Raw genomic sequence first — 12415 nt, forward strand, 5'->3', positions numbered from 1 at the left:
ATAATGGGAAGTGTGTTACATTTATATATTCAGATGCTGAGTATATAAATGTAACATATATACTCTGACTGTTATTTTTGATACATGGTAATGACCACAGAATTATAATAGTTTACCTAAAATTATGCTGTCTCATATACCAATTGTGCCAGGTATTTCAGAGTTAGGTATAAATCTGCAATAATGTCCCTATGGCAATGGGAAGTAATTAAAGTATTTCACACTTAGTTTAATATTTTGGATTTATATTGTATCTTTCATCTAAAGGCCTCAAAAAGCCTCTGTAGACATTAACTCATTAACTTTTCAATTGCTACCTCCTCTATAAGGTAAAAGGGTAGTTAACAAGCATTTTACAAATGAGGGAAATTAAATTGAGGAAAAGTAAATATTATGTTTATAACTCAGTAATCATGGTACACTGCAAGATTTCCTTAAAGATTTTAATAATGTTTATGGACTCACGATTTTCTACATGTACACAAATCCTTATCTAGTTTTCATTACACTGTTTTACATAACATTTTCTTAAAAAATTTTTTCCAATTCTTTCTATAGCATCTAAAAACATAAAGTGAGCCCTGCTGGCATGGCTCAGTGGTTGAGCATCAACCTGTGAACCAGGAGGTCACGGCTCGATTCCCAATCAGGGTACATGCCAGGTTGCAGGCTCAATCCCCAGTGTGGAGTGTGCAGGAGGCAGCTGATCAATGATTCTCTCTCATCATTGATGTTTCTATCTCTCTCTTCCTCTTCCTTCCTCTCTGAACTCAATAAAAATATTTTTTAAATAAACAAATAAATAAAAATAAAACCATAAAAGTGAGATATTTAAAGACAATCTTCCCTCGTATAATACATTTACAAACCAAAAAGAGAGGGGATGGGGTGGGATGTGAAATACTTTTGTGTGTGTGTTTGTGTTTTCATATATTGTCAGTTTCTCAACACCAGGTACAATATCTTACAATTCTGTGCTTACCAAAATTAACATAACACTCAATAGAGTAGAGAAAAGTAAAACGTTGTTCCTCCGCAGTAAATATTTTTCTATTTTCAGATTTTCAAACCTTTAAAATTAACTCAAAATTATACAAATATATCTGTTGAATGAAATCTCTTCATTAAACAATGTATGTTTTGCACCAGCTTGATTTTGAGATCTGTTGGGATATAGTAGATCCAATGCATTTTTATAACTTTATCTCTAAACTAGTGGCCTGGTGCACAAAATTCATACACATTAAAAGGGAATTAATTAGAGGAAATATTTTAATATTGCTTTAGCCCTTTCTCTACAATAGAAGTGTCAGAGATGAAAGACAATTAATAAAATGTATATGAAAACCTTCTTCCTGTCAGAGTCTGGGGCATGCAGCGGGACCCAGAGTCAAATCCCCACCCACCCACGCGCACCTCGAAATTGCATGAGACCCAGACCCAGATGGCCCCACCCCCATTGGGCAAGATCCAGACCCAGCCAGCCCCACCTCCATCAAGCCACACCAGTTGGGGGGGGGGGTCAGCTTCAGGTCCCCTGGCCCAGATCCGGGAAGGGGGTGCAGCCTCAGGGCCCCCGTCAATCCCCGCCGGGCGGGGGACACAGCCTCAGGTTCCCCAGCCTGATGCCGGGTGGGAGGTGCAGCCTCAGGTCCCCCAGCGCATGCCAGGTGGGGGGCACGGCCTGAGGTCCCCCAGCCCAGCGCTGGGGTGGGGGATGAGCCTGAGGTCCCCCATCAAGCCCCACCAGGCAGGCAGGGGGCATACCTTGAGGTCCCCCATCAAGCCCCGCCATGCAGGGGGGGCATGGCCTCAGGTTCCCCAGCCTGGTGCCATGGCAGGGGGCACAGCCTGATGTCCCCCGGCCCAGCGCCAGAGTGGGGGGTGCAGCCTGAGGTCCCCAGTCAAGCCCTGCTGGGCGGGCGGGGGGTGCAGCCTCAGGTCCCCCGCCCCAGTCCAGCACCACGCAGCCTCAGGTCCCTGCTGATCGCTCATTACAGCTCGTTACGGGAATCCCATCTCTGCTGTGGGTACAGCCATCTTAGGTTACGGGAACCCAGCCTCCGCTGAGTGCACCACCATCTCGTGATGGTGTTACAGCGTGAGGGTCAATTTGCATATTACCTCTTTATTATATAGGATATCCACTCCTCACTTAGCCTTTTCCTCAAATAACTCATTTTCACAAAAAACATGTTCATCACTTTCCTAATTTTGCTTTGTTTTTTCTCCTAAGAACATGCTTTTCCTATAGGTTATATGTCAAAATCATACTTAATACTTGAGGCCTCTTCCATTCAACCTCCAGCGACCTCCTCTGTACCAGATGATGTTAGTGCCTTGCCTAGATCCCCTTTACAGTCCAGGCCCTACAGGTTCACACTTGTGCACTTACACACACATGCACACAGAGGCAGTTCAAGGCTAAAGACTAATGGGTATAATAGTTCAGGTCTCTGGTTTTCAGATCTAACAACTTCTGTGATACAATTTCATTCCAGAGACACCTTTGGGATCAGGCAAAGGATAGACTTATGGAATAATTTCTTTGCCTAGATCCTACCTGTACCTTATTCTTTGCTCACTTCCTTCCGTTTTCTTCCGAGAGAATTCCACAATAAATTACTTGCACAGCAATCCCCATCTCAGGTTTGGTTTCTAGGGAACTCGACCAGTAATGCCCACAATTCTGTGAATTCCTGAATTAGTTGCATTATTTATAAGAGTGAACAATAACAATAATTTAAAACTCTAATAATAGGGCATGGTAAAATAAATTGTTCTCTATCTTCACAGTAGAATAACACAGAGAAATTAAAAACATTATTTTAGAAAAGGCTGGACAGAGTTTCTGACATAATAAAGGTACTAAATATTGTGTATAGTCTTACACACAAAGTCCATGCTACACAATGGAAATATGGCTCTAACAAAATTAAATATAGTCCCTGACCTTGTGAAGTGTATAACAATACAAGACACATATCCCATGAAGTATATAATCACCACGTAATCACCATATTTTAATTTCTATTGGGATAAATGCTATGAAGAATAAGGTGATGGAAAGATGAGAGATTTGACTTGGTCTATAGAGCCAAAAAGACTTCATTGAGGAAATAACATTAATTAGAAAGTCAAGGCATGACGGTGGGTGAAGCTGGCAGAGTAATCTATATTGGAAGTAGCAAATTCAATGGCCCAGAGGAAGAAGGATCACAGCACATTTGGATACATGGAAAGTCAACCTGGTTTGGGGAACAAAAGTTGATGAGGAGGTAGAGGTCTAAAAACCCAGAGCCTTAAAAGTCATACTAAAGGTGTTCTTTTTTTGTTTTCTGTTTGTTTGTTTTTGTTGTTGTTGTTTTGTTTTTTTAAACAATGTGATTTTTTTAAATAAATTTTTATTGATTTTAGAGAGGATGAGGGAGAGATAGAAACATCAATGATGAGAGAGAATCATTGATTGGCTGCCTCTTTCATGCCCTACACTGGGGATCAAGCCCACAACCAGGGCAGGTGCCACAGCAGGAATCAAACTGTGACCTCCTGCTTCTACGATCAATCACTGAGCCATGCCAGCTGGGTGTACTACTAAAGATTTTTTGTTTTGTCTTAACACTCCTAAGTCTCATGGGAAGTCATATAGTAACAAAGTATTTTAAGCTTAGTAGAGATATGGTACTAATTTATATTTTAAATATTACTAAATTACTCTGAGAATAATATATTAGTGAGGGTAGAAGATACAAGTGTTCAGGTTGGAGGGTTATTGCAATAGTTGAAGAAGAGATGATGGGCTCTTGAGCTAGAGAGTAGTATAGAGACTGAGAGAAATGGATGGATTTGAGATATTGAAGAAGCAGAAACAATAGGATTTGTGTTTGACCGCTTATAGGAATAGAGATTAAAGGAGACATTAAGCATTACTCCAGGGGTTCTGGCTTTCCCAAATGACAGATGGGGTACCTCACAGTGAGACAGACATCATAAAGAAGCAGTGTGTGGAGGAGTAAGGAAGGAGTTTCATTTCTAAACATACCAAGATTAGTGTATCTTTGCAACATCTAAGAAGAATTATTAAATACACATCAATCCAGAACTCCAAATTACTCATAAATAAACATGTACATGTGCACATGTGTTGCCTATAGAATACAAACATTAACAACAATAAAATGTTTGTGTGTAACAAAGATGAAGGCCATACATTATGTTTATATTTATGATTGAATAATAGGATCAATTTATTTTTGTAATTTTTTTATACTCTTCATTTTTCAGTGTACACATGTGAATTTTGCTCTCATAAAATAAGTTAATCAAGTCTGATATTTCTCCCATGGACTACCAACTCTTTGAAGCCTACTAAATTTTAGCCTTCTACACATATTAGAGAAACCAATTGTTGGAACCAATCACTCAGAGTACATGTTTAAAATACATTCTATGTACATGTATAAAATTTGGCATTTGGCTTTTTATGACCATTCAAGTCTAGGCATGGAACCATCCCTCTCTACAGCTAGCTCACCTTTTCAAATTTGTAGGCAATATTCCCCAGTAATTGTATAACAAAACCTTTTCTCGCATACTCAGCCTTCTTTTAGTTGCATAAGAAAAGTGATTCAAATTAGAAATGCAGTGACTTACTCATAAAAAAAATGATTTTTGGTTTAATCCTGAAATTCATAATTGAGATTAAATAACTCCCTAATAGAACCCTCCCCTGAAGTCAGACTGAAAGCAGAAAAAAAAAATGATCATAATAATGATGAATAATTACTAAGTGCTTATCATGTGCTAGGCAAAGCTCTTGGTGCTTTTCAGGATTATCTTCTTTAAGAATAAGTCTATAGTAAAATACATTTACGCTTTTCTTTGAGATGAAAAAACAGGTTCAGAGATGTCAAAAAAATTTCTGTAGGTCACATTACTTATAGTAGATGGAGCTGGGATTCCAATCAGTGAGGCCAACAGTAACTGCATGCCAAACCTCATAATATTCTACTCTCATTCTGCAAAGGGTGCAGTTTCATGTAAATTTGGAACTGAGATTATAGACATAATTTTTCTTAGGCTGTACTTCCTTCAAATATAAAGATAAAAGGCCACAGGGAATGTGACCCTTTCCAGTATAGTAATCAACTGCTCAGTAGATCATGAAGCCAAGATTTATTGATTACCTATAATCAATAAATAAGAAATATATTGTGGAATAAATAGGAAAATCTAAATCAACTTCAAACAGGAAACTGTTGCCTCACAAAATGAAAAGTCTAAGTGAAGGGCAGGCTAAAGGCACAATTTGATCAAGAGGTTCACAAAACCACCAAGGCTTGGCTCTACTGGTATTTTTCTGCAATTCCCTTGGCTCTGCTCTGATCCCTGGCTTAGTCTCTAGGCTGGGAGCCAAGATAGCTACAGAAGTTCAAGGTTTCTCATCCACATACATCACCATTATAGAAAATGGCAAAACCTTTGTTCAAGTTTCTAAGTCCCAAGCATGAGTCCTGAGACTCTCTAATTGGGCCAGGTTAGGTCACATGTCTATCCCTCACAATTACCATGATCAGGAAGATTCAATGCACCGATGGGGTCGGCCTGGAATACATGCTTTACTCCTAGTGCTGCAATGTCCATAGATACCCACAATGAAATCAGCAGCTACTGGGAAGAGGTAGGGGAAAACAGAAGCTGAGAAATCAAGCAATAAGTGTTCCTGCCTCATAGTGTGTGTAATATCTGTGCATAGATCTAATTTAAATTAAGCCAAAAGTTCCAATGAAATAGGAACTATTAATTCCACTGTACAAATTAAAATACAGAGGATTACATCGTTACATAAACCAGGATCTTTTTTATTTCCTTCTGGCTTAATAGCTTCTGCTTTCCTTACACTAGCAATTTCAACTATTTTATATAGAAATAGTGTCAGCTATCGAGCTGTTAACTGGTAGTCATTATGGGAACAAGATATGTAAGGTACAGTCTCATCCCTCTGGAGTTACACAAATATTAGGGGAGAGAGATAGATGCTCCGCTAACTCTAATTCAGGACAGGTTAGGTTACGTATTCTAACTTCAATTTTAACTCCATTATCCACATTTCAAACTGCTTATTCAATGAGTACTTAGTGTGGTTGGCACATGTTTTCTAGTCTTATCCTTTTTAATCGATGAAAAGATTGTGTTCGAAATTAAATAAATGTAAACCATTGTTAAAAAGATTTCTTCATAAGTGTAACAGGTCAGTCTAAAACATCACTTGGGAGTAATAATTGAAATAGCATGGGTTGGGTCTTACAATAGTTCCTTGTACACATTTCAAACTCCTATGTGCTATAAGTTGAAGACAAACCCTATAATTTAATTCTGTGAAGTACCTGTCTGGTGAGTAATACAGGGCCTTGAATAGAGTAGTAATTGCTCAATAAAAATGTGTTCAATAAATCCTGATGAGTGAAAGGAGTTCCCATGCATACTGTTAAGGCATATACTTCATTTTCCTAGAAATGTACATATCCTAATTGGGATACTCTGAGAATATGAGCTTGAAAAAATTCAGAATTTCTTCACAATTCCACTTATCTTAGTAGCTAGAATTTTTTTGCAAGATGACTTCAACTGTAATTTATAAGCTAAGTGCAACATTTCTGATAGCATCAAAGCAGTCTGTCAGCCACCCTCACGGCTAAGCTCTAACAATCAGAAACGTGTGCATCAATGTAGCATATTTGCTCCACTCTTTACTCACACATTTCAATTCAATACTAAACAACACATTTAATATCCTATTGTTGCTTTCCATTCTGCAAAGCCTAATATTAGCAAAGTCTATCTTCCAAATTCCTAGATTTCAGTTTAAAATTGAGTTTATATTATTTCTCTTGTGAAAAACATTTACACACACACACACACACACACACACACACTGAGTGGCCAGATTATTATGATCTCTGAACGCATAATGATCTGGCCACTCAGTATGTATATATATATATATATATATTAGAGTATTAGAGGCCTGGTGCATGAATTCATGCATGGGTGGGGTCCGGCCAGCCAGGCCAGGGGGAGAGGGGGAGGGGACATGGGCAGTTGGCCGGCCTACCTGCTGGTCAAACTCCTGGTTGAGGGGACAATTTGCATATTAGCCTTTTATTATATAGGATATACACTGAGTGGCCAGATTACTATGCGTTCAGAGATCATAATAATCTGGCCACTCAGTGTATATATACTAGAGGCCTGGTGCACGAAATTCATGCACTGGGGGAGGGGGCCTCCCTCAGCCTGGCCTGCACCCTCTTGCATTCTGGGAGCCCTTGGGGGATGTCCGACTGACAGGCCTAAGCCATCAGTTGGACATCCTTAGCACTGCTGCGGAGGTGGGAGAGGCTCTCGCCACCGCCGCTGCGCTTGCCAGCTGTGAGCTTGGCTTCTGGCTGAGCAGCACTTCCCTTGTGGGAGAGCACTGACCACCAGGGGGTAGCTCCTGCGTTGAGCATCTGCCCCTGGTGGTCAGTGCATGTCATAGAGACCAGTCATTCTGCCATTTTGTCAATTTGCATATTATCCTATTATCTAATCTAATAATAGACAAATATGCAAATTGACTGCACCTTTGCTACACCTAAACCACGCCCACCAGCCAAGCCACGCCCACCAACCAATCAGGACGAGTATGCAAATTACCCCAACAAAGATGGTGGCTAATTTGCATATCAAGACAGCGGCCAAAGAAGCCAAGAGCTGCAGAAGGGAGTAAAGCTTCCAAGAAACAAGCAAACCGAGGGGGGGGGGAAGGAGAAGGGCGGGGCGGAGGCGGGGCCAGGGGTGAAGGGAAACGTGGGCGGGCTGGAGGAGAAGGTGAGCCGGGTGACAAGGGCGGGGCGGAGGCAGAGGCGGGGCCGGGGCCGAAGGGAAACGCGTGCGGGCTGGAGGAGAAGGTGAGCCGGGTGACAAGGGCGGGGCGGAGGCGGAGGCGGGGCCGGGGCCGAAGGGAAACTTGGGCGGGCTGGAGGAGAAGGTGAGCCGGGTGACAAGGGCGGGGCAGAGGCGGGGCCAGGGGAGAAGGGAAATGCGGGCGGGCTGGAGGAGAAGGTGAGGCAGACGACAAGGGAGGAATGGAGGCGGAGTAGAGTGCAGCAGGAAATCCTATTGCAGGATTTTTCCTGCAACGGGAAAGCTAGTATATATATATATATATATTCTGAATAGTTACTTTGTTTATAGACACTACAATAAGAATCCTTTTTTGGGATTAGTCTGAAAAAATAATGAATATGAAATTTACAAATACGGTCTCCCTAAGCATTTGTCTAAGAGTTCTCTCTTAGAAAGAGGCAGGGTGGAGGGAGAATTCTTGAAATCATATAAATTCTACCCTTGAATACTGCCACATTGGTAGAGGGTACCCAACTAACAAATCTGTGCCTTGTGAACGTTCAGTGTAAGGTGACACACACAGGTACTCTTGTTACTGCTGCTGAGGAAACCCTCCAAATGAGGAAGACACCCTGAAGGGGTATTGTGCCTCATTCCCTCAATCCCTGGCTCCAGGGTTCCTAAACCATTCTCCACAAGATACGATGTTTCTTTCCTGAAAATCTGGTTACTTTTGATCTATACAATCCTAAAATAACAAGAACCCTGGTGCAAACTGGAGTGAGGGTGTGGGGTGAGATGGTTCCAACAGCAGCAAGCACTGCTTTTAGATAATGGGATCTCCTATTATGTTGCCATGGTGCCCACAGAAAGGTTTCTGACAGCAAAAGGCAGCTTAGAACGTATCTCTCCATTGAAAAACTTAAACATTTTAAATGGTAATGAAATTCTATACGATTACTAGAGGCCCGGTGCACAAAATTCATGCACTCGGCGGGGGGGTGGGGTCCTTCAGCCTGGCCTTCACCCTCTCGCAGTCCGGGAGCCCTCAGGGAATGTCCAACTGATGGCTAAGCCATCTGTTGGATATTTTTAGAACTGCCGCAGAGGCGAGAGAGGTTCCCGCCACTGCCGCTGCACTTGCCAGCTGTGTGCCTGGCTTCTGGCTGAGCGATGCTCTCCCTGTGGGAGCACACTGATCACCAGGGGGCAGCTCCTGCATTGAGCATCTGCCCCTGGTGGTCAGTGCGCGTCATAGCAACCAGTTGTTCCGCCGTTTGGTCGATTTGCATACTAGCCTTTTATTATATAGTATCATAGAGCAATGTGTGATTCCCAATGAGTTAAATAATTATCTTCTTTCTCCTTGAACTATTCTGCTACCATATTCACCCTTGCTTGCTGTGCTCTGGTAGAAAAACACATTCCTAAAAGGGCCATTTTTTTATATACACTTTTGATAATATCCAGCAAATAAAAAAAAAATGTTGCTTTTAGTTTCCTATGATAACAAATGTTTGTTTGTTTGTTTCAGGTCACATTGTATTATGTTTTTTGTGACTCTTAGCATAAAACTACCTTTCAGCCCAGCCAGTGTGGTTCAGTGGTTGACCCATGAACTAACAGGTCACCAGATAGATTCTCGATCAGGGCACATGCCTGGGTTGTGGGCTCAATCCCTAGTGGAGAGTGTGCAAGAGGCAGTTGATTGATGTTTCTCTCTCATCAATGTTTCTATCTATCCCTCTCCTTCCTCTCTCTCTAAAATAATAAATATTTTGTTAAAAACTACCTATCAAAACAAACTAACAAATAAAATTTAGGAAAAGTATAGTTTATGCTATAGTAAATGTAGCACTCAATCCATCCTTCTAGTGAAAGAAATATCAGTGTCCTTGGCATGATTACAGAGATGCTATCAGAGGTGAAGATAAATATAGTAGAAGTACAATCATATATAACAGAAACAAATTATCACCATTTTCCTAATAACCACAAGTGGATTGTGCTTTTATTTCTTCTGAATGTTTACATTCAGCCATCCTGGCTGAACATCAAAAAGTCCCAAATGTTGGTCTCTGGCACACTGAGTGGTACTCAAATAGCTGGCTGACATTAGCTGAACTGACCTATCTGTCCCTCTCTTGCACTTCGCCCTGCATCAGTGCTCCTGCAGAGAGCATTTCACAGGGCACAGGATGCAGCCCTTGTCTTGTTCTAGCAGAGACCTGGACCACATGCAGCTGTTAGGCATTCTATAAAGGTCATCCTCCCTCTCAAATTTTTGTGTATTATTTGTTTTTGTTCTTATTCTACATTTGACATTGTTCCCTATCTCTATCTCTGCACAGCTCAACTGCAAGTGGGTGAGCATGTATCACAGTATATATAGACATATATAAGAAGCACATTTAAAATAAATTGGTAAAAGTAAACTTTACTTTTTCCTTTCTTTTTCTTTCATGATAACCCTTACCTTAACACAGTGCATCATCCTACAAAATAGGAAAATGACTTGTAAAAATGCACTTTGTCCGTCTTTTCCCACTTTGTATATAAATCATTATAGTTTTATTTTATTTTCTTCTATTCCACACATAAGAAGAACATCAAAATGTACATATGTCAGAAAGAATGTTTGAAATGTTTTCTGGATTAGAGGAAAATAAAATTTCAGTTTAAAAAATGTTCTAAAATTTCTTTTTTCAATGTTAAAATAAAAATGTAATTTTTGTGAAGTAATTTAATTCACTTGGTTTTGTTTCATAAGGGGAAAAGGATGGTCAAATGGACTGGGCTAGCTTAAGAAAAAGATCTGGCCAAGGAATCATGGCTAACTTACAAGTCCCATATCTCAGTGGGAAAAGAAGGCAAAACAGAATATATGTGACACATGTCTAGTTACTCCCTGGCATATGATCTACTCTAAATATAAAACTGAGTAAGGTTTTCCCAGTGGGATCCAGAGGTTGAGAGAGCATAGAACCTTATCTAGAATTATAGGCAGGAATACTGCTACTCACAAATATTTAATTTTTTAGGAATAATGTGAAACAAAGACTTATGTGAACTTCAAGTACTTATACACCAACTGGAGACAAGTGAATAGACACTCAAAGATATAGACACAGAGCCTATTAGTTATTTTTTTTATTAACCATTGACACTGTGACTCAGAGAAAGGCACCACAAAATAATAGTCATCAGTAAAGCGCCAACAAAGCAAGGATTGAGGTGTTGTTTTTTAAATGACAACTCACTATAAGAGATATTTCACTCTTTTTTTCTCTTTCAAGATGATGGAAAATCAAATGCAAGGCTACAATAATACTAGAATGTGGTGAAAAACGTATGGGTTACCCTACATCACAATGGTTAGAAAATCAGAGAGGGCTGTTAAGACAGAATCTGTCTTCTTGCTGGCAAAGGGGGTATCAGAGAAAAAAAGAGCACAGGGTACATGGAATAGATACAAACACGACGACTATTTTCTAGACATGATTAATAAGGGAAGAAATGAGGACAGGTGTCATACTCTATTCTACTTCTGTGCTGAGTGAAGTTGGGCAAATAATATAGCAAGGCTGAAGTTCCTGTAACTTCATCTGCAAAATGGGGATGATGATAATACCAGCTTTATTAGGGCTAATATAAAAATGTAATGAGACAATAGCTATAAAGGGTTTGTAATAATGATTAGAATATTATAAGTGCTTTATAAATGTATTTGCTCTTATATATGATTATGAATAAGTTAAAAATAATTCTCATTTCAGAGAATGGATTCAGTCATTTTTTCTTTTGTTATCTCCTTTATCTTTTTTGTTCTCTTCTACAGTATCCTCAGTATTTTTACAGAGAAATAAATCAGACTAAGGGGACTTTTTATTTATCACTAGAGGCCCAGTGCACAAAATTCGTGCATGGAGAGGGGTTGTCCCTCAGCCCAGCCTATACCCTCTCCAATATGGGATCCCTCTCACAATCCAGGACTGCTGGCTCCCAACTACTTGCCTGCCTGCCTTCCTGATTGCCCCTAACTGCTTCTGCCTGCCAGCCTGATCACCCCCTAACCACTCTGCTGCCAGCCTGTTCGCCCCTAACTTCCCTCCTCTGCCGGCCTGGTCACCCCTAAATGCCCTCTCCTGCAGGGCTGATCACCTCCAACTGCCCTCCCTTGCAGGCCTGGTCCCTCTCAACTGCCCTCCCTTGCAGGCCAGGTGCCTCCCAACTGCCCTCTCCTACTGGCCATCTTGTGGTGGCCATCTTGTGTCCACATGGGAGCAGGATCTGTGACCACATGGGGGCAGCTATATTGTGTGTTGCAGTGATGATCAATCTGTATATTACTCTTTTATTAGATAGGATAGAGGCCTGGTAAAGGGGTTGGGGCCAGCTGGTTTGCCCTAAAGGGTGTCCCGGATCAGGTGGGGGTTCCCTTGGGGTGTGGGGCGGCCTGAGCGAGGGGCCTGTGGTGGTTTGCAGGCCGGCCACGCCCCCTGGCAACCCAAGGGGAGGCCCTGGT

The 12415-nt window shown here is 41.0% G+C and overlaps 1 protein-coding gene across 1 annotated transcript in view; it reads right to left on the minus strand.

The window, feature by feature from the left end:
* Nucleotides 1-12415, minus strand: part of GRID2 (glutamate ionotropic receptor delta type subunit 2) — a 1386076-nt gene that overhangs the window by 1350734 nt on the left and 22927 nt on the right. The gene's annotated exons all lie outside the window — the stretch shown is intronic.

This window comes from Eptesicus fuscus, chromosome 2, assembly GCF_027574615.1.
Source record: "Eptesicus fuscus isolate TK198812 chromosome 2, DD_ASM_mEF_20220401, whole genome shotgun sequence".
Lineage (NCBI taxonomy): Eukaryota > Metazoa > Chordata > Mammalia > Chiroptera > Vespertilionidae > Eptesicus > Eptesicus fuscus.